A 19,762-nucleotide genomic window follows, 5' to 3' on the forward strand; every position below is an offset into this window, starting at 1 on the left:
AGTTTTTTTTCTAGTTTTGTGTCTAGCAAGATAAATCTGAAACTGGAAAACCCTGTGCTTGGACTTTGCTTTGTAGTAAGCGTTTCACAGCAAACTTTTGTTGTGAATAATTTTCTTAAATAATCAATAAATGATTATTGTTATCGTGGAAACAAGATGCACGAGTGTAGAATGCAAGTTTCAGGCAACCTTGGTTCTTTTACGAAGAGTGTAGTGCATATCGAATTCCAACAACAGATGACAATTCCGACAGAGCATATAAAAAATTATACAAAAGCATATACATATTATATCCTACAACTTTCACTTTCCGATTGAAGATAATGCCTAAGCCAAAGATTAGTTTTGCCATTGGGGAATTCAGCCTCCACCTTGTCTTTTCCCAGTGACATCACATCTCCAGCACACATGTTATTCTTTCCAACACACACTCTCCAACATCTACACCAGAGACTTCTTATGCCATGTACACACGACCGGACTTTCCGGCAGACTAGGTCTGCCCTTCTTCCCGACGGACTTTCGGCGGACTTCCGATGGACTTTCCGAACTAACGGAATTGGAAACACATAATCACACAAACGTCAGGCGGGTTCGACCATGATGATGTACGACCGCACTAGAATAAGGAAGTTCAGAGCCAGTAGTCAATAGCTGCCCTAGCGTCGGTTTTCATCCGTCAGACTAGCATACAGATGAACTGATTTTTCGACCGAACTGGAGTCCGTCGGAAAGATTTTTAAACATGTTCTAAATCTAAAGTCCGTCTGATTTTTCGACAGCAAAGGTCCGATGAAGCCCACACATGGTCGAACTGTCCAACGGATTTGTTCCGTCGGACCTTTGCTGTCAAAGTCCGGCCGTGCGTACACGGCATAAGTCTAAAGTTCAACACTCCCACCATACATATTGCCAATTAACAGTCCATGTCCTCTCCATAGATATTACACTCTGAGCCCAGACAGAGTCTGTATGTTTGGCACTCAGTGAAGTTCAGCTCAGCGGCAGTCACTGTCCCATGTTTAGAAGAACATATTGGTCTTTCCCCTGTATCTTGTACCCAGCAAATGCACATCAGTATGTGCATTAACCTATTAGTGACTAGTTTACAGTGTATGTTTTTTTGCTTTAGAAGCATGTGCATCAACCCCTCAATGACAATTTTCAGTGTGTTTGTATTAACCCCTCAGTGTCCTGTCCCCAGCATATATGAGAACTCCTCAATGCTTGTTCTTCAGCTCATGCACGTTCTCTCTGCAGCACTAAGTCCACAGACAGGTATATTTTCCCTTCAGCTTTCAGCACCCATCCCGTGTAGGTTAACCCCTCAACACTCAGTATCCAATGTTCTGGTTATTTCCATTTATCCCTCAATTCTCAACACATGTGCACATACCCCTCAGCAGCCAGTCACCAGCACTAGTTTTAATACAAAAGTAAAACAAAATAAAAAACATGATATCCAACTTTAAGTAAGGACATCATATTTGGTGTACAAAACAAGGTAGTACATTACAAATACATGGGTGTCAATACATATATTTTGCTAATACTTCTAGTGTGCTCCAAAAATGGAAGCAGCGATATAGTAGGTTCTTACGGGACATGTGGTCCTCTACATGTTTTGCGGTTAATAACCGCTTCATCAGGAGAAAAAATGTCTAGGACAAAGTAAAAAATATACATGAGCGACAAATACATAGCATTTATTTTAACACATTGATTGCATGGGGATAAGGAAAAAGGAGAACACTGCTTACCCAAAGGCTAATGCATAAAGACAGTTAGGATACCATCAACGTTCCCCCATGGCGGATGTACACAAATGGGTAAGTCTTCCACAGTAGCTGAGTAGATAAAATATATTTGTGTGTATGTATAGGGAACCAAAGGACCTACTACTGTTTATTACTGCTTCCATTTTTGGAGCACACTATAAGTATCGGCAAAATGTATGTATAGGCACCCGTGTATTTTTAATGTACTGTCGTGGTTTGTATACCAAATATGATTTCCTTACTTAAGTTGGATATCCATGTTTTTTACTTCTTTGTATTAATAAAATAATAATTTTTTACTCAAATTATGTATTTTGTCTACCTGGTACCGAGATCCATTCCCTCACTTTTGGGAACCAGTTTGGGGAACTACCTCCTTTTCCAATTTCTAATTAATCTGGGTAATGGTACCCCCCCCCCCCTTTGTTTTCTGTACATTTATTGTTCTAGAGGCTTCCTCTTTATCAGCACTAGATTTAACCCTTAGTAGTCAGTACACCGCACATATGTAATAACCATTCTGTGCCCACTGCATGTGCAATAATCTCAAAGCACTCTCCAGAGTTATTATGACAATCCCTCACATTTACATTTACATTTACACTCACATTTACTTGCCATGCCAATCATCTCTCCACTGACTGTAGTTCCATGGTAATCTCCACTCCACTGTCTCATTTGCTGCATAAACATTACCTGACAACAATGCTCTGCCCTGTCTTTCGAGCCCCCAGCAACACCTCCACTGTTGCTGGATTCCATGACCTCCATGACACAGTCCATGCTAATGACCTGCTTTAATTTTGGTATTACCTTTTTGGTATTACCTTTTCTACCTCTACTGCCCCCAATTCCACTCACACTCCTGTTTCATTTGGTACTCCCTACTGCCTGGTTCACACTGAATGCAACTTTTAAATTGTGTTACCTCATGAAGTAGTACAATTTCAAAGCCACAGGTCAGTGCCATTTCGGGTGCGACTTGCCTGACATATGTGCAAAATCATGCACAGATGTCTATGCAAGTCGCCCCTGAAATCGCAAAAAATAGTACAGGAACCTTTTTTTCAGATCAGTGCAGCACTGTTGTCAGTTACGCTGATTTGAGAGGTTCCATTGCTGACAATAGAGTGCAACTTGTCATGCAATTTGAAGCTGCCAAATGGTGTAAATGGGGCTTACAGTCTGCAGGCCACCTCAATGGAAGTGGTGGGGAGTGTCAGTAGTTATTCAGTTGAACATATTACTGACACGCTCCTCACCACCTCCACTGTCCCAGATTTGGTAACAAATTCTACAAGAATATATCTAAATATATAGCTAAATATATATCAAGATGTCCAAAAATCATAGAAGACCAATCACCATGTGTTTCAAAAAATGATTATCAGCGTCCAAATCTTCAATAAACAGTGCCACACTACCTGTGGTAGTGTGGAGCAGCGTCCGGATCCATCTCTAATTCTTTTACATGCCTGTTTTTATCAACTATTTTGTAAGTACCCATTTGCATATGGAATAAATCCTTTTTCAAATGGTACTTTTCACTATTAGTTCCATTTTTTTATTCTTTTTTGGTGCCTGGTGATTCTGCTAAGAAATTCCAACAAGAAATCCTTTGATCTGATGTACACAACACCACTCCTGAGTTTCTCTGGATACCATAACATAAGCCTGAAGTGACCCCCAGACTGCAAAGCTGGGGGTCTATGCCATTTGTTGAGTGGGGACACATGTTGGGGTGGCGTTTCTGCACCTGAAAAGTCCTGGAGCGTCGGTGGTCCATTGCACTTCAATAGTTTTTTCCCATTGTGGATCAGAACATTCAACATATTTATTTGGACTTTATTTACATGTTTTTTGCTTTGTATAGTCACATCTTCACTCATCCACACTTGGTTACACATGTTTATTAACATTTGCGAGCGCCACATTTTCCTAATTTTAAATTTCTAGTGCGTAGCACTTTGTGTGTGGCAGCTGCTTCAATTTTGTGTTTCACAGTTTTTTCACCATTCAGCGCAAGTTTAAATTTTATATAATTCACTCCTGCACATACTGGCAGGTTTGATACCTTCTGCTCTCTTGCATATACTGCCCCTAGTCATGCCACTCACATTAATCTCGCCGTTTTATCCCCAACCTTTCCCATTATGGAATGGACACACTTTTGCTGGTGTCTTTTTATATCTCTTCTAGATTGTAAGCTCTAACGAGCAGGGCCCTCTGTTCCCTCCTGTATTGATTTGTATTGTAAGTGTACTGTCTGCCCTCATATTGTAAAGCACTGCGCAAACTGTTGGCGCTATATAAATCCTGAATAATAATAATAATAATAATAATATCTCAAAAGTTCTTTATTATGCATCATGACAGTAGCTTCTGAAGTCACTGGGGTTAGTTTACTAAAACTGGTGAGTGCAAAATCTGGTGCAGCTGTGCATGGTAGCCAATCAGATTCTAACTTCAGCTTGTTCGATTAAGCTTTGAAATCCTGAAAGCTGATTGGTTTTTATGCAGAGCTGCCCCAGATTTTGCACTTTCCAGTTTTAGTAAATTATGCCCTGTGTCTTCAAAGTGCATGCCACACACCCCCACCAGATGGTAATGAGCTAAGAGAGGGTATTGTAGCTTATAGATTCTTAGACAGATGGCTTACTATACACGCAAAAAACACTTTAAACCTTGGATAGAAAGCACCGTTCACCTTTCAGTTCAGCAAGAAGAAAAACAGGAAGAAGCATGTAATAATGCATGATGGGGGGAAATAAATGAACACATACGCATCTAGAGGAAATTAATATTATAGACACATACATTTTGTGTATGCCAGTACAACGCTTCTTATGGTCAGCCAAACACTAAAGCCCCATACACACTATCAGTTTTTTTGCTGAGTTTTTCCTTCAGATTTACCAAAATTATATAATATGAGGTCAAACCTTAGGAGTTTCAATTTGTATGCACTACATGGTTTTGGTAATTCTGAAGGAAAAACTCAGCAGAAAAACTGATGTGTGTATGGGGCTTTATTCAGATCCACCAGTCAAGCGACCCCTGTAACCACTCCACTCTCCTATATCCACTCAAGTGCCAAATGAAGATAAAGCAAAGGTAACCGTTCATGCAGAGTAAGTCCATATATTACGTGGGTCATGGATTTCTGCAGCTACCTTTTAGGCTGGGTTCACACCTATGCGAATTGGATTCGGGTTTCCCCACATCCAATTCGCATGACAGGAGAATGTGACCGGCTCTCTGTGGAGCCGGTTCACACATCTCCGGGGCGGCTGCGGCTGCTCAGTGCACTGCACACTGCGTCTTTAGCTCCGTTTCAGGGCCGAATTCAGGCAAAGATTTAGCCCTGTATAGTCCCTGAAACCGAGAACAGGGATGCACAGCGTTCCTGTGGATCTGTGGTCATCTTAGGTTTGAACCGAGCCTTAATGATCTGGGCTGATCAAAACTGTGCCTTGTCTATCATCCCAGGATCACCAAAACCCAGGATGTTGCTCTTCACTTGCACGGTTTTCTTTGGCGCATCATTGAAATTTACCTTTTTTGCTAATTATTTAAAGACACAGAGATACTATTTAAGTGAAATATATTTGTGGATGGTAAGGGTTTATTCTTTATATATTTTCATATATAACAAGGGTTGTTTTAAATAACCTTTGTTTCCATAGCTCTGCTTCAAGTTTTTCAATATTAATCACTTGATCACTGTGATAAACAATCACTAGTGTAAGAACCAACCCTAGTACTGTTCCTCCTCTTTGGGGAGAAAATTTTAAATTGTATAATTTTCTTTTTGCTAGAGGAGAAGTTTGTATAAAGTCTATAAAGAAAAAAAAAGAAAGTTGGATCAAAGCTTGATGTAGGTTAGTGCCAGTGTTAATGTTAGGGACAATGTTAGTGTTAGTGGCAGAGTGTTTTAGGTAGAAAAAAAGGTTTTATATTCTATGTGAGTGTGTTTAGGCAAAATTAAATAGAAGCATAATGAGCACAATGGCGTTGTGGACCTACAAAGGGTTCAACATTAGCAAACAAAAACATATCAGGAGTAGAATCATTTATTTATTTATTTTTTGATTTTTTTAGTGGTGGGCCATAGTAATGGCATCAAATATACAGCTAAACATTTTGGGCCCGTATTACTTAAAAAAAAAAGCAGATGTCTATTAACACTTACCACCAAATGAAGGCAAAATTTGTATTAAACAAAACAAGGCATAATTCATTTAGGGTGCCTCTAGTTTTTGCATACTTTTAAAGGGTGGCATGATTTAAAAAAAGATTTAGAAACACTGATTTACATTTTATATTCCATACCACTTATTATAATACTGACCTATTATTAGACAGAAGTTATTTGTATCAAAGGAACCACTGTATTGCACCTGATTTTTTGCACAGCCGCATTTTACTAATTATAAGAAAATGTTTAAAAGAGAGATGTAACATACGGGTTTATTTAACTCTTCAGCAGCTGCTTAATCCTAAAAAAATTGTTTTAGATGTGAACTGTTTGTAAGAAACAATGACTCAATATACTTTACTTTTGTGTAACTATCTGTGCAGTATGACATTGCCACCTAGTGGTTAAAAATGATTACAGCATACCGAATATTGGGATCTATACATTTAGGATTTCATTTGTTTAATTTTGTCACAATATTGTTACATTGAACTGTAAAATGATATGTATAATCCATATGTTTTCTTATACCAGGTGGCATCACTTTAAACCAAAGCTGCTGTGTGGTGAAACAAAAATATTGCTGTTCTGAAGTTTAAGGAATAGAAAAATCTGTGAAAGGTGGGTTCCTCCATTAAAATATGTGTCCATGATTAATGCACATTTTATGCTGGTTTTCCATTTATGGGACCAGTCCACAACAAACCGATATTTCAATTAGGAGTATAAGGCAGTGGGTTAAATCTCTCACAAGAACTGGTGGACTCTAGTTCTCTCATTTTTAATTTTTGCAAGTGAGCTCCAAGGATACCCAGATATTGAATTAGTTACAAAAACAACTCACTGTATATCATATATTTTCTGCTGTACATTGAAAGTGAAGTGCTTACAAGAGTAAGGGTCACCATACATTTTGCAATCTGACCATACGATCTTTGTATGATCAACTTTAGATCTAACAAACTTTGTATTATTGGGACCTACTTAAAATATCCAATACATTTGCATTCAATCGGGCAAGCCCCCACACTACATAGTTTTTGGTAGATGTAATTCAGATTGTACCATCAGATTGTAACATTTGTGGTGAGCTTAGGCAAGAATCAGCAGATAAAAATCTATCATCTGTTTTTACTAAAGCGATGTTAAACTTTACAGTAAACATTTGATTATTGCATATTTGCCACACTTCATTTTGAAGTAGTTTTAAGATATTGTACAGTTGTCTTCTGACTTTTGCTTGTACCTTTCAAAATTGCAGGTGGCAGTAGACTGGCAGAAATTTTTCATATTAGGATTACCTTGTGGGGAATCTATTGTTTTAGATTATGTTTGTAACAAGATCAGCTTAAATGGACCTTTCAGGACGTTTACAAGTCTACATTAATTAATTCCCGATATTCTAGATATGTCACAATATACGTACAGCAACAGTACTTTTTTTTTCTTTCAAAAGTTCTGCATTGAGTCCTTGAATTCCACTCCAGTGACTGTATCTAGGCTAAGAAGACGCCATCAGTCTGCTGCAGCAGGCAGAGGGGATAATCTCAGACTTCTCTTTCTCAGAGATGGAACTGCAACATTGTAACTTTGTAGCATGTCAAAAGTGAAGGCTGCAGCAGGGGACTGGTATGTGTTAGCCCTTGTACACACGGTCGGACATACCGACAACAAAATCCGTCGGATTTTGTCCGATGGATTTTGTCCGAAGCTGGTGTTGCATACACACGGTTGGACAAAGTTGTCGGAAAATCCAATCGTTCAGAACGTGATGGCGTTATTTCGTTACGACGGGACTACGTTCAGGCTAGTAGCCAATAGCTTTGGTCTAGGAATTTGATCTGAGCATGCGTGGCACTTTGTCCGTTCGGAATTCTCTACAAACGATCGGACAAAGTCCGATCGGATCATGTTGTCGGAAAATTTTATAGCCCAGCCCTAAAACTTTGTCGGTCAGATATTCCGACGGAAACAGTCCGATGGAGCCCACACATGGTCGGATTATCCGACAACATGGTCCGATCGGACATTTTCCTTCGGAATGTCTGACCATGTGTACAAGGGATAACACATTTGTGAACACAGTCAGGAGCTACACAAGCAACTGTAGTTTCATGATCGATTCATCTCTGAGTTTGCATCACTCTCCGTGAAATAGATGCTGACCCTGGAAAAGCCATAATAAATCCAGGAGAGAAAAGCAAATTAAGGCATTGTTAGGGGTAGTGCCTATGATCTCTGGGATAATTAATAAATACCAGTTAGTGGTACACCCCCATATTGATTACAGGTACTTATATAGTGCTGTCAATTTATGCAGCGCTTTGCAAATTTACTGTATATATTGTATTCACATCGATCTCTACCCTGAAGGAGCTTACAATCTAAGATTCCTAACATGCTAGGGCCAATTTAGACAGGGGCCAATTAACCTGCCGGCATGTCTGTAAGATGCCAGGCCTGTGCACTCTACTGGGCATGCGCCGCAGTCAAGTTAAAATATAAATTGCTGGCAGGTAAGGAAAAAAATGTTTTTTGTTTTTTTTTTGACAGAAGAAACTCATAAATTCACTTGTACCAAAAGAACCTACCCACTGGCAAATATTAAATTATAGAGTTTACTTCTACTTTAATTTAACAAAGTAATTATATATATGTTTCAGCTTTCTTATGGTTAGATTGTTTGGCAAAACGTATTTAATTTTTTATAGACAAAAAAACAAACAAGTGTTATATAAAAGTGTTATTCTATATTTTGTCACATTTTAAAATGACACTAAAACTCAGATTTTGGTACAAAGCATTGCAAAGTTACTTACATAACAAAATACAGTAAAGGTTTTTTTTTTACCATTTTGTGTTTTTGTTTTAATAGGATACCTAAAAAATTAACATCAAAACATATTAATACAATCATTTTTTAAAACCTTATTGGTTGAAAAAAAAGAAATAAAAAAAATATATCAGCAGGAAAATAATAGATAAGTGGAGAGGCGGAAGAAGAAGCTGATTAGAATAAACAATAAACGAAGGGGTCTATTTGCTGTGTGAATGTCTCCAGTAGCGGCACGTGCATTGTGGGCGCACAGTCGGCGCACAGTCGCCGCCCCCCCATCCATGTGCCCAGTCCCTTTCAGGACCCCGGACGCATTGGATTCCTATGGCAGGGGTGGGAGGGGATGGTACTTTTTGAAGCACCTGAAAGATTGGGTGGGCTCAGGACGCAGAGAGTGCGCCCTGATCCCACCCAATTGTGTGACGATAGTGAATTAATTTTCGCTATTTTCACACTAACCTTCCTCCCCGCCAATCAGGAGGCAGGGCATCAGACCTGTTTCCTGATTGACCAAAGTGACAGGCCACCCTAATGGAGCCCAGAGACGGGAGGGGGGGGGGGTTAGTGTGCTGTCAGAGCCGTGAGTCCCGCGAGTGGGGGGGGGGGTCGGTGGGCACAATGGCTGCATATGATGGGCACAGTGACTGTATTTGGTGGGCACAGTGGCTGCACATGATGGGCACAGTGACTGTATTTGGTGGGCACAGTGGCTGCACATGATGGGCACAGTGACTGTATTTGGTGGGCACAGTGGCTGCACATGATGGGCACAGTGGCTGCACATGATGGGCACAGTGGCTGCACATGATGGACACAGTGGCTGCACATGATGGGTACAGTGGCTGCACATGATGGGCACAGTGGCTGCCCATGCATGGTGGGAACAGTGGCTGCATTTGATGGGAACAGTGGCTGCATTTGATGGGCACAGTGGCTGCATATGATGGGACAGTGGCTGCTGATGGGCACAGTGAGGCTGCAACTGATGTTTTTTTTAAAAGTATTTTTAGGAATTTTTCAGTTTGTTTGCGGCCCCCCCCCCCCCCAAAAAAAAAAAACAATTTGAGCACCAGCAGCCACTGAATCAAAACTTTAGCGCATTATGGCCACTAGATGGAGCTGTCAGTCATAGGATAGTAACATAGTTGGTAAGGTTGAATAAAGTCAACAGTCCATCCAGTTCAACCTGTGTAGGTGTGTATGTGTAGAAAAATCGTTTCCCATACACTCTTAAATTGTTTACATTAAGATGCACTTTCAAGAGTCTTTTAAAACTATCCATACATTCCTACCGACACCACCGATTGTGGAAGAGAGTTCCACATCCTTACCACCCTGACAGTGAAAAACCCCCTACACAGCTTAAGGTTAAACCACTTCTCTTCCAGTCTAATCATATGGCCCCAATGTCCTCTTACACGCCCTGTGACTGAAAAGTTTCATACTTTTGCTGGGATCACCATTGAGATATTTGAGATATTTGTACACTGCAATCATACCTCCTCTCAAGCGTCTTTCTCCAGGGAGCATACATTTAGCGCTCGTGGTCATTCCTCCTAAGTGAGGTCTTCCAGTCCCCTTATTACTTTAGTTGCCCTTCTCTGAACTCTCTCCAGCTCCAGCACATCCTTTCTGAGGATTGGTGACCAGAACTGGATGGAATACTCCAGATGCAGCCGAACCAGAGTTTTATAAAGTGGCAGAATAATTGTTTTATCCCTGGAGTAATTTCCCTTTTTAATGCATGTTAATATTCTGCTGGCTTTGGCACTGCGTGCTATTGCTCAGTCTGTCTTCTACAAGGACCCCTAGATCTTTCTCCATCCTGGAATCCCCAAGGGATTCTCCCCTTAATTAGTAACTTGCATTTATATTTTTTACCCCCCAAGTGCATTAACTTACACTTACCAGTATTAAACTTTATTTGCCATGCAGTAGCCCGCTCCATTAATGTATTCAGGTCCTCTTTCTATATCCTGCTGTGTTATTGCCCTGCATATTTTTGTGTCGTCAGCAAAGATTGAGATTGAGCTATTTATCCCATCCTCCAACTGAAATTCAGGTGCAAGCATGTCTGTGTTTTGCTGTAAATGAACCCTTAAGCTGGCCATAGATGGATTGAAATTTAACTGGTTCAACAGGCTTGCTGGAAAACTTTAGTTCGATCATTGTTGCAGCTAATAGACTACAGTGCTGATCAGTAAATTCTGACAATGGCGCAGTCCTGCTGACTTATCCTCTGTCAGAATACAATGACACTGCAGGCACGATTCCCCTATACACCACAATTATGTGGATGAGAAACTGGTTCTGTTTTTTCACTCAGCTCACTGGCTGAGCTGACACAAAATACTGAGCTAGGCATGGCCAGCTTTAAAGATGAGGGTCCTGCTGTTGCTTACAATAGGACTAGGGAGGTGGAAACCTCTCCATGTTACTGCAAGGAAAGAGTCAGAGAGGTAAGTTTTTTAAAATGTTGAAATCCTCTCTAAACTGTCATGAAAATTTGTATAATCTTGCAATTCATAAGTAATTTCAAAAGCCCAGTATGATCCTCTTCCTCTGCCGCTACTCATTTAAGTTTGACCTGGGGTGGATGAACATGCCAGAGAAATGTTTAACAGCTGTATGGAGGGTATAGTTAATCATTTGCATTTCATAAAAATTAGTGCTACATATGCAAACTAAATCACCTCAGGGGGCTCTCTGGGGACCCTGATGTAAGGGGGGCCCTCTGGGGACCCTGATGCAAGTGGGGTGGCTCTCTGGGGACCCTGATGTAAGGAGGGCCCTCTGGAGACCCTGATGTAAGGGGGGGCTCTGGAGACCCTGAAGTAAGGGGGGCTCTCTGAGGACCCTGATGTAACGGGGGCCCTCTGGGACCCTGATGTAAAAAAGGCTCTCTGGGGACCCTGATGTAAGGAAGGCTCTCTGGGGACCCTGATGTAAGGAAGGCTCTCTGGGGACCCTGATGTAATGATCGCCACCATTACTAGTAAAAAAAAAATATTAATAAAAATACCATAAAACTATCCCCTATTTTGTAAACACTATAACTTTTGCGCAAACCAATCAATAATCGCTTATTGCGATTTTTTTTACCAAAAATATGTAGAATAATACATATTGGCCTAAACTGAGGGAAACATTTTTTTTTTTATATATATTTTTGGGGGATATTATAACTAAAAGTAAAAAATTACGCTCTATTTTTGTTTATAGCGCAAAAAATAAAAACCACAGGGGTGATCAAATACCACCAAAAGAAAGCTCTATTTGTGGGAAAAAAAAGGACATCAATTTTGTTTGGGAGTCACGTCGCATGACCACGCAATTGTCAGTTAAAGCGACGCAGTGCCGAATCGCAAAAAGTGCTCTGGTCTTAAGCCAGCAAAATGGTCCGGTCTGAAAGTGGTTAAACAATGCTCAATTGGTATTAAGGGGTCCAAAGTGTGCCAAGAAAATATCCCTCACACCATTACACCACCACCACCAGCCTGAACAGTTGATACAAGGCAGGATGGATCCATGCTTTCATGTTGTTTCTGCCAGTTTTTGACCCTACCATCCGAATGTCACAGCTGAAATGGAGACTCATCACACCAGGCAACATTTTTCCAATCTTCTATTGTCCATTTTGGGTGAGCCTGTGCGAATTGTAGCCTCAGTTTCCTGTTCTTGGCTAACAGGAGTGGCACCTTGTGGTGTCTTCTGCTGCTGTTGCCCATTTGCTTCAAGGTTCAATGTGTTGTGCATTCAGAGATAGTATTCTGTATACCTTGGTTGTAACAAGTGGTTATTTGAGTTACTGTTTCTATCATCTTGAATCAGTCTGCCCATTCTTCTCTGACCTCTCACATCAGCAAGGCATTTTCATCCACACATCTGCTACTCACTGGATATTTTCTTTTTGGACCATTCTCTGTAAACCCTACATATGGTTGTGTGTGAAAATCCTAGTAGATAAACAGTTTTTGAAATACTCAGTCCAGCCTGTCTGGCATCATGTCTGGAATCATGCCGTGTTCAAAGTCACATAAATCCCCTTTCTTCCCCATTCTGATAATTGGTTTGAACTTCAGCCATAGCCAAGTTATACTCACCACATTTAGATGCCCAAATGGAGTAAGTTGCTGCCATGTGATTGGCTGATTAGCAATTTTTGTTACCAAGCAATTGAACAGGGTACCTAATAAAGTGGCTGGTGTCTGTATGTAGGTGTATATATATATATATATATATATATATATATATATATATATATATATATATATATATATTGTGGCAGCAGGCAGGTGAAGTCACCTGGTTGTATCCAGGATGGTAAATATGTGTGTCCTAGATTCAGGCTTTATGCAGACTTTTACAATTAGAGGGGAAGAGTTAATGAGCCCAGCTGAAGCAAGTGGGCTCATTAAGGCCTCTACAAAAAACCCCAGCATGCATAGGGAGATGCTCCATCCTGGAACCAGTTTTGTGTTGTATAGACTGGGGAGTGTGTCACCTGTACTGTGCGGTGAGTTAACGCCTGTGTGGCAAAACCTTTACAACAAAGGCAGGGACTGGTACAGCACAAGGCTGTACCCAGTTGTTAGACAGGGAGTCTATGTGTGTAGTTAGAGGTCAAGCTGACCAGGATTTATTTTCTTGTTTTATTTTGTTTGGCTGTTATATGTATCACTGCATGGAGCATAAATAAACCGGATCTTTTGTTTTTTGAACCTATACCGCTGTCTGCTGTGCCTGACTTTGTGTTGTGAACCCATCCAGGGGGTCACACACACCCGCTGCTGAGCTAACCCCTCACAGTTGGTGGAGAATTTTGGCATTTTTTTTTTGTTAAGGCCAGCATGGAGGAGATACTGAGACAGCTGGCTCTAGCAAATGCAAACCAGCAACAAGCAAATGCAAATCAGCAGCAAACAAATGCAGGTTTACAAAAGAGCCTTGCAGCTCACCAACAGAGCCTTGCAGCCCAGCAGCAGACAAATGCAACTTTGCAGCAGAGTTTGGAAAATCAGCAGAAGGCTCACCAGCAGAGTTTGGAAGCTCAGCAACAAGCCCAGCAGCGATCTGAAGCCCACTTCATAGACCTGTTGCAGAAGCAAGAGCAGAATTTTCAACAGAAAATAGAGACATTAATACAGCAACGTCCGCAGACCAATGAAGCAAGTGGTTACAATAATACCGCATCCTTTGGTGTGAGCTGTTTACTGACAAAAATGACTGGAGAGGATGATCCGGAGGTGTTTTTGACCACATTTGAAAGGACTGCTGAAAGGGAAAAGTGGCCTAAGGAGCAATGGGCTGGACTGGTGGCCCCTCTGTTAACTGGGGAATCGCAGAAAGCTTATTATGACCTAGAGCCTGACCAAGCAAAAGACTATGTGGTGCTAAAAGCAGAAATATTGGCACGGCTGGGTGTCACCCTGGCCGTCCGGGCTCAGCGTGTGCATAACTGGACTTTTCAGGTTGGAAAACCTCCCAGGTCTCAAATGTATGATCTCATTCACCTGAGCAGGAAGTGGCTGCAGCCAGAGACTTTGACTGCACCAAACATTGTGGAACGTGTGGTTATGGATCGTTTCCTGAGAGCTCTTCCTACTGCCATCCAAAAATGGGTAAGCCATGGAGACCCAGAAAATGCAGATAAACTTGTGGATCTGGTTGAGAGGTACTTGGCTACAGAGAACCTGACCACCTCTTCCAGGGACTCACGGACTTTCCCCCCTAGGACCAGATCATCCCCAGTGGCGGGTAAGATGACTCCAAGGGGTGAGGGTGGAGAGAGTGAGAGGGTGGGAGTTCTACCTAAGGTCTGGCGGGAGCAGCCCAGGAAGCCCATGCTGCAAGAGGCAGCGAAAAAGATTATTTGCTACCGCTGCCGGCAAGAGGGACATATTGCAGCCAATTGCCCAGTTGTGGATGAGCCTATGCAATGTGACTTTATAAGGGAGAGACGTCAGTCGCTGTTTGCGACAGTTGCATGCACTGCCATTCGGGGACCTGAGAAACATTTATGTAAAATGTGTATTAATGGTAGACATGTTGATGTGTTGCTAGATTCAGGTAGCCTGGTAACATTGATAAAAGCTGAATTAGTTACTACAGAGGTCTCTGGGAAGAACAGGGTGGCTGTTATTTGTGTGCATGGGGACACCCGAGAGTATCCTGTAACTTCAGTGTTTTTTGAGACCCCCAAAGGTAACCTCTCTCATCAGGTGGGGTTAGTGGCTCACTTACCACATGATGCTATTGTGGGAAGGGATTTTCCAAAATTCTGGGAACTCTGGGATTGTCCTGAGGCCCCCATTGGTGCCCCTATAAACCAGGAAGATGACCAGAATTCCTCTGGGAGTGGTGAGGACTCTCCTGAATTTCCCTTGTCGGTATTGGCGGGGGAAACTCGAGAAACTGGGGAGGAGCCAACATCCTCAGATGAAAACATGCCGTCTGTGGAGTTTTCGGATCTTGAGGTTCACAGGGAAAATTTTGCCACAGAACAGTTAAAAGACCCCACCCTAATAAAGGCACGGGAAAATGTGGTGAAAATAGATGGCGAGTTAGTGAACCCAGATAAGACTTGCCCTTATCCTTACTTCACTATGGAAAGGGACCTGCTATATCGAGTGGCTCAAAGGGCAGAAGAAACCATTGAGCAACTTGTAGTGCCCAAACCTTACAGGAAGTTGGTGTTAGAATTGGCTCATGGACACATTCTGGGAGGTCATCTGGGGACAGAGAAAACCAGAGAGAGGGTACTGCAGAGATTCTATTGGCCTGGGGTCATGAAGGAAATAGAAAAGTATTGTTCCTCCTGCCCTGTGTGTCAGAAGTCGGCACCTATGCCACATTTCCGTAACCCACTGGTACCTCTTCCTATCATTGAGGTCCCCTTTGAGAGGATCGCAATGGATTTGGTAGGTCCGATAATGAAGTCTGCTAGGGGGCATCAGTACATTTTGGTTATTTTGGACTATGCCACCCGTTATCCGGAAGCAATTCCTCTCCGAAATACCTCGGCCAAAACCATAGCCAAAAAGGTATCTCTTGTTTTTAGCCGCGTGGGTATTTGTAAGGAACTGCTTACGGACCAAGGTACACCCTTTATGTCCCGGGTTATGATAGAATTATGCAAGTTGTACAAAGTGAAGCAATTGCGTACATCTGTGTATCACCCCCAAACAGATGGGTTGGTTGAAAGATTCAACAAAACCCTAAAACAAATGTTAAAGAAGGTGGTGGATAGAGATGGAAAGAATTGGGATTGTCTAATACCCTATCTGATGTTTGCCATTAGGGAGGTACCCCAATCCTCTACGGGTTTCTCACCCTTCGAGTTGCTCTATGGGAGACACCCAAGAGGGCTGCTGGATATCGCCAAGGAAACTTGGGAAAATGAGAGTTCCCCTCACAGGAGTGTGATTGAGCATGTCGCTCTGATGCAAGATAGAATTGCACAGGTAATGCCAATTGTAAAGGAACATTTAACCCAAGCGCAGTTAGCACAGCAGAGAGCGTACAACCGTGGGGCCAAGACCCGTACTTTTTCCCCGGGGGATAGGGTCTTGGTGCTAGTCCCTACAGTTGAAAGCAAATTTCTGGCCAAATGGCAAGGTCCATATGAAGTAATTGAAAAAATGAGTGAGGTGAACTACAGGGTTAGACAGCCAGGAAGGCGAAAGCCGGAGCAGATCTATCACGTCAATCTGCTGAAAGCCTGGAGGGATAGAGAATCCCTAGTCGCAGAGACTTTGTCACAAGTACAGCCTGATTGCTTAGTTCCTGAGGTTGGAATAGCAGACACCTTATCGAAACCCCAACAACAGGAGGTTAAAGAGTCTGTACTTCGTAACAAAGAGATTTTCTCTGAGCTTCCGGGACAAACATCTGGCGTAGAGCATGACATTATCACCCCGCCAGGAGAAAGGGTAAAACTAAAACCTTATAGAATACCAGAGGCCCGACGGGAGGCAATACGTGGGGAGGTTCAAAGGATGCTGGAATTGGGTGTGATAGAGGAGTCCCAGAGTGACTGGTCCAGTCCTATCGTACTAGTGCCCAAACCTGATGGGAGCTGGCGGTTTTGTAACGATTTTAGACAATTAAATAAAGTTACAAAATTTGACACCTACCCCATGCCACGTATAGATGAGTTGATTGACCGGCTGGGAACAGCCCGATATATGACAACTCTTGATCTCACCAAAGGGTATTGGCAAATTCCCCTGGCCGAGTCGGCCAAGGAGAAAACTGCGTTTGTAACCCCAGATGGGGCATTCCAATATAAGAGAATGCCGTTTGGGTTACAGAATGCACCGGCAACATTCCAGCGGAAAATGGATAAGATTCTGAGGCCCCATCAGAAATATGCTGCAGCTTACCTGGATGATGTGATTATCCATAGCACAGACTGGGTCTCACATTTGCCAAAAGTACAAGCAGTCCTAGACTCTATCCGGGAAGCTGGGTTTACGGCCAATCCAAAGAAGTGTACCATTGGACAGGAGGAGGCCAAATATCTTGGGTACACTATTGGGAGGGGGGTGATAAAACCCCAAGTCAATAAAGTCGAGGCCATACAGAGTTGGCCACGTCCCAACAGCAAGAAACAGGTACGAGCCTTTCTGGGAATCGCTGGCTATTATCGACGATTCATTCCCCATTTTGCTTCTCAGGCTGTGCCCCTCACCAACCTGACAAAAGGGAAAGAGTCGGTTATGGTTAAATGGTCCCCAGAGGCTGAGGAAGCATTTCAGTCCTTAAAAACAGCCTTATGTAGCCAGCCAGTGTTGTACTCACCAGACTTCTCTAAGGACTTCGTGGTACAAACTGATGCATCAGACGTTGGGTTAGGAGCAGTGTTATCCCAGGTCTGGAACGGGGAAGAGCACCCAGTCATTTACCTCAGCAGGAAGTTAAAGTCCCATGAGGTAAATTACTCCACGATTGAGAAGGAATGTTTAGCAGTGAAGTGGGCTCTAGATTCCCTTCGGTACTATCTGCTAGGTAGGCACTTTGACCTGGTGACTGATCACGCTCCTTTAAAGTGGATGGCTCAGAACAAGGAGACCAATAGAAGAGTAAATAGGTGGTTCCTAGCCCTACAAGAATTTAACTTTACAGTTAAGCATCGCCCTGGTGTTAAAATGGGGAATGTGGATGCTTTGTCTCGGATACATGCGTGTCTGACTGCTGGTGTTACAACCCCAAGGTTGAAACAAGAGGGGGGGGTATGTGGCAGCAGGCAGGTGAAGTCACCTGGTTGTATCCAGGATGGTAAATATGTGTGTCCTAGATTCAGGCTTTATGCAGACTTTTACAATTAGAGGGGAAGAGTTAATGAGCCCAGCTGAAGCAAGTGGGCTCATTAAGGCCTCTACAAAAAACCCCAGCATGCATAGGGAGATGCTCCATCCTGGAACCAGTTTTGTGTTGTATAGACTGGGGAGAGTGTCACCTGTACTGTGCGGTGAGTTAACGCCTGTGTGGCAAAACCTTTACAACAAAGGCAGGGACTGGTACAGCACAAGGCTGTACCCAGTTGTTAGACAGGGAGTCTATGTGTGTAGTTAGAGGTCAAGCTGACCAGGATTTATTTTCTTGTTTTATTTTGTTTGGCTGTTATATGTATCACTGCATGGAGCATAAATAAACCGGATCTTTTGTTTTTTGAACCTACACCGCTGTCTGCTGTGCCTGACTTTGTGTTGTGAAGACATCCAGGGGGTCACACAACACACCCGCTGCCGAGCTAACCCCTCACAATATATATATATATATATATATATAAATAAATAAATACAGTACACCCCTCACATTTTTGTAAATATTTTATTATACCTTTGCATGTGACAACACTGAAGAAATTACACATTGCTACAATGTAAAGTAGTGAGTGTGCAGCTTGTTTAACAGTGTAAATTTGTTGTCCCCTCAAAATAACTCAACACACAGCCATTACTGTCTAAACCACTGGCAACAAAAGTGAGTACACCCCTAAGTGACAATGTCCAAATTTGGCCCAATTAGCCATTTTCCCTCCCTGGTGTCATGTGACTCGTTAGTGTTACAAGGTCTCAGGTGTGAATGGGGAGCAGGTGTGTTAAATTTGGTGTTATCGCTCTCACTCTCTCATACTGGTTACTGGAAGTTTAAAATGGCACCTCACGGCAAAGAACTCTCTGAGGATCTGAAAATAAGAACTGTTGCTCTACATAAAGATGGCCTAGGCTATAAGAAGATTTCCAAGACCCTAAAACTGAGCTGCAGCATTGAGGCCAAGACCATACAGCTGTTTAACAGAACAGGAGTCACCATGGTCGACCAAAGAAGTTGAGCTCAGCGTCATATCCAGAGGTTGTCTTTGGGAAATAAACATATGAGTGCTGCCAGCATTGCTGCAGAGGTTGAAGGGATGGGGGGGTCAACCTGTCAGTGCTCAGACCATACGCCACACGCTGCATCAAATTGGTCTGCAATGTGTCCACCCAATACAGGTAAGTCATATAGCGCTTGATATCAACAAGAGGATTCACCATTCACAGTAGGCCTGGAGCATCCACACTCATTAATGCTGTGTTATAACCACAGGTAAGGCATATTGAAAACAAAGGAAATCTCCTCTTGATAACATCCAGAGTGGTGAAATGCTTTAGAACATGTGATATAACCTTGGTGCAAGGAATAGCACTATCAAATGTATGTAGGGATATTGCGTTTTTTAATAAAGTGAAATGGTTTACACTATGGCGGATTTCCTTTATCTTCCATATGCCTTACCTGTGATTATACCCCAACATTATAGAGTCTAAAGGTGGATACTCCAGGCTTACTGTGCATGGTGAATCCTCTGATTGATATCAAGTGCTATATGACTTACCTGTAGTAAGTGGTCATATCCTTCTGGTGAGTTATTTGGTGTGGCAGTGGTGGATCACTAAAGCACTA

General features: G+C 42.3%; 1 protein-coding gene across 3 annotated transcripts in view; it reads left to right on the top strand.

Annotated features, from left to right (window-relative positions):
• The window catches only part of FGF1 (fibroblast growth factor 1), a 224,014-nt gene that overhangs the window by 100,489 nt on the left and 103,763 nt on the right, over positions 1-19,762 (top strand). For all 3 annotated transcript variants that reach the window (XM_077473117.1, XM_077473116.1, XM_077473115.1), the window contains exon 2: positions 6,511-6,597. The gene's annotated coding sequence lies outside the window, so the exon portion shown is untranslated. The remainder of the gene's footprint in view (positions 1-6,510; positions 6,598-19,762) is intronic.

This window comes from Lithobates pipiens, unplaced genomic scaffold, assembly GCF_037356315.1.
Source record: "Lithobates pipiens isolate NorthernLeopardFrog02 unplaced genomic scaffold, aLitPip1_a1.2 Scaffold_8, whole genome shotgun sequence".
In the NCBI taxonomy this organism is placed as follows: Eukaryota; Metazoa; Chordata; class Amphibia; order Anura; family Ranidae; genus Lithobates; species Lithobates pipiens.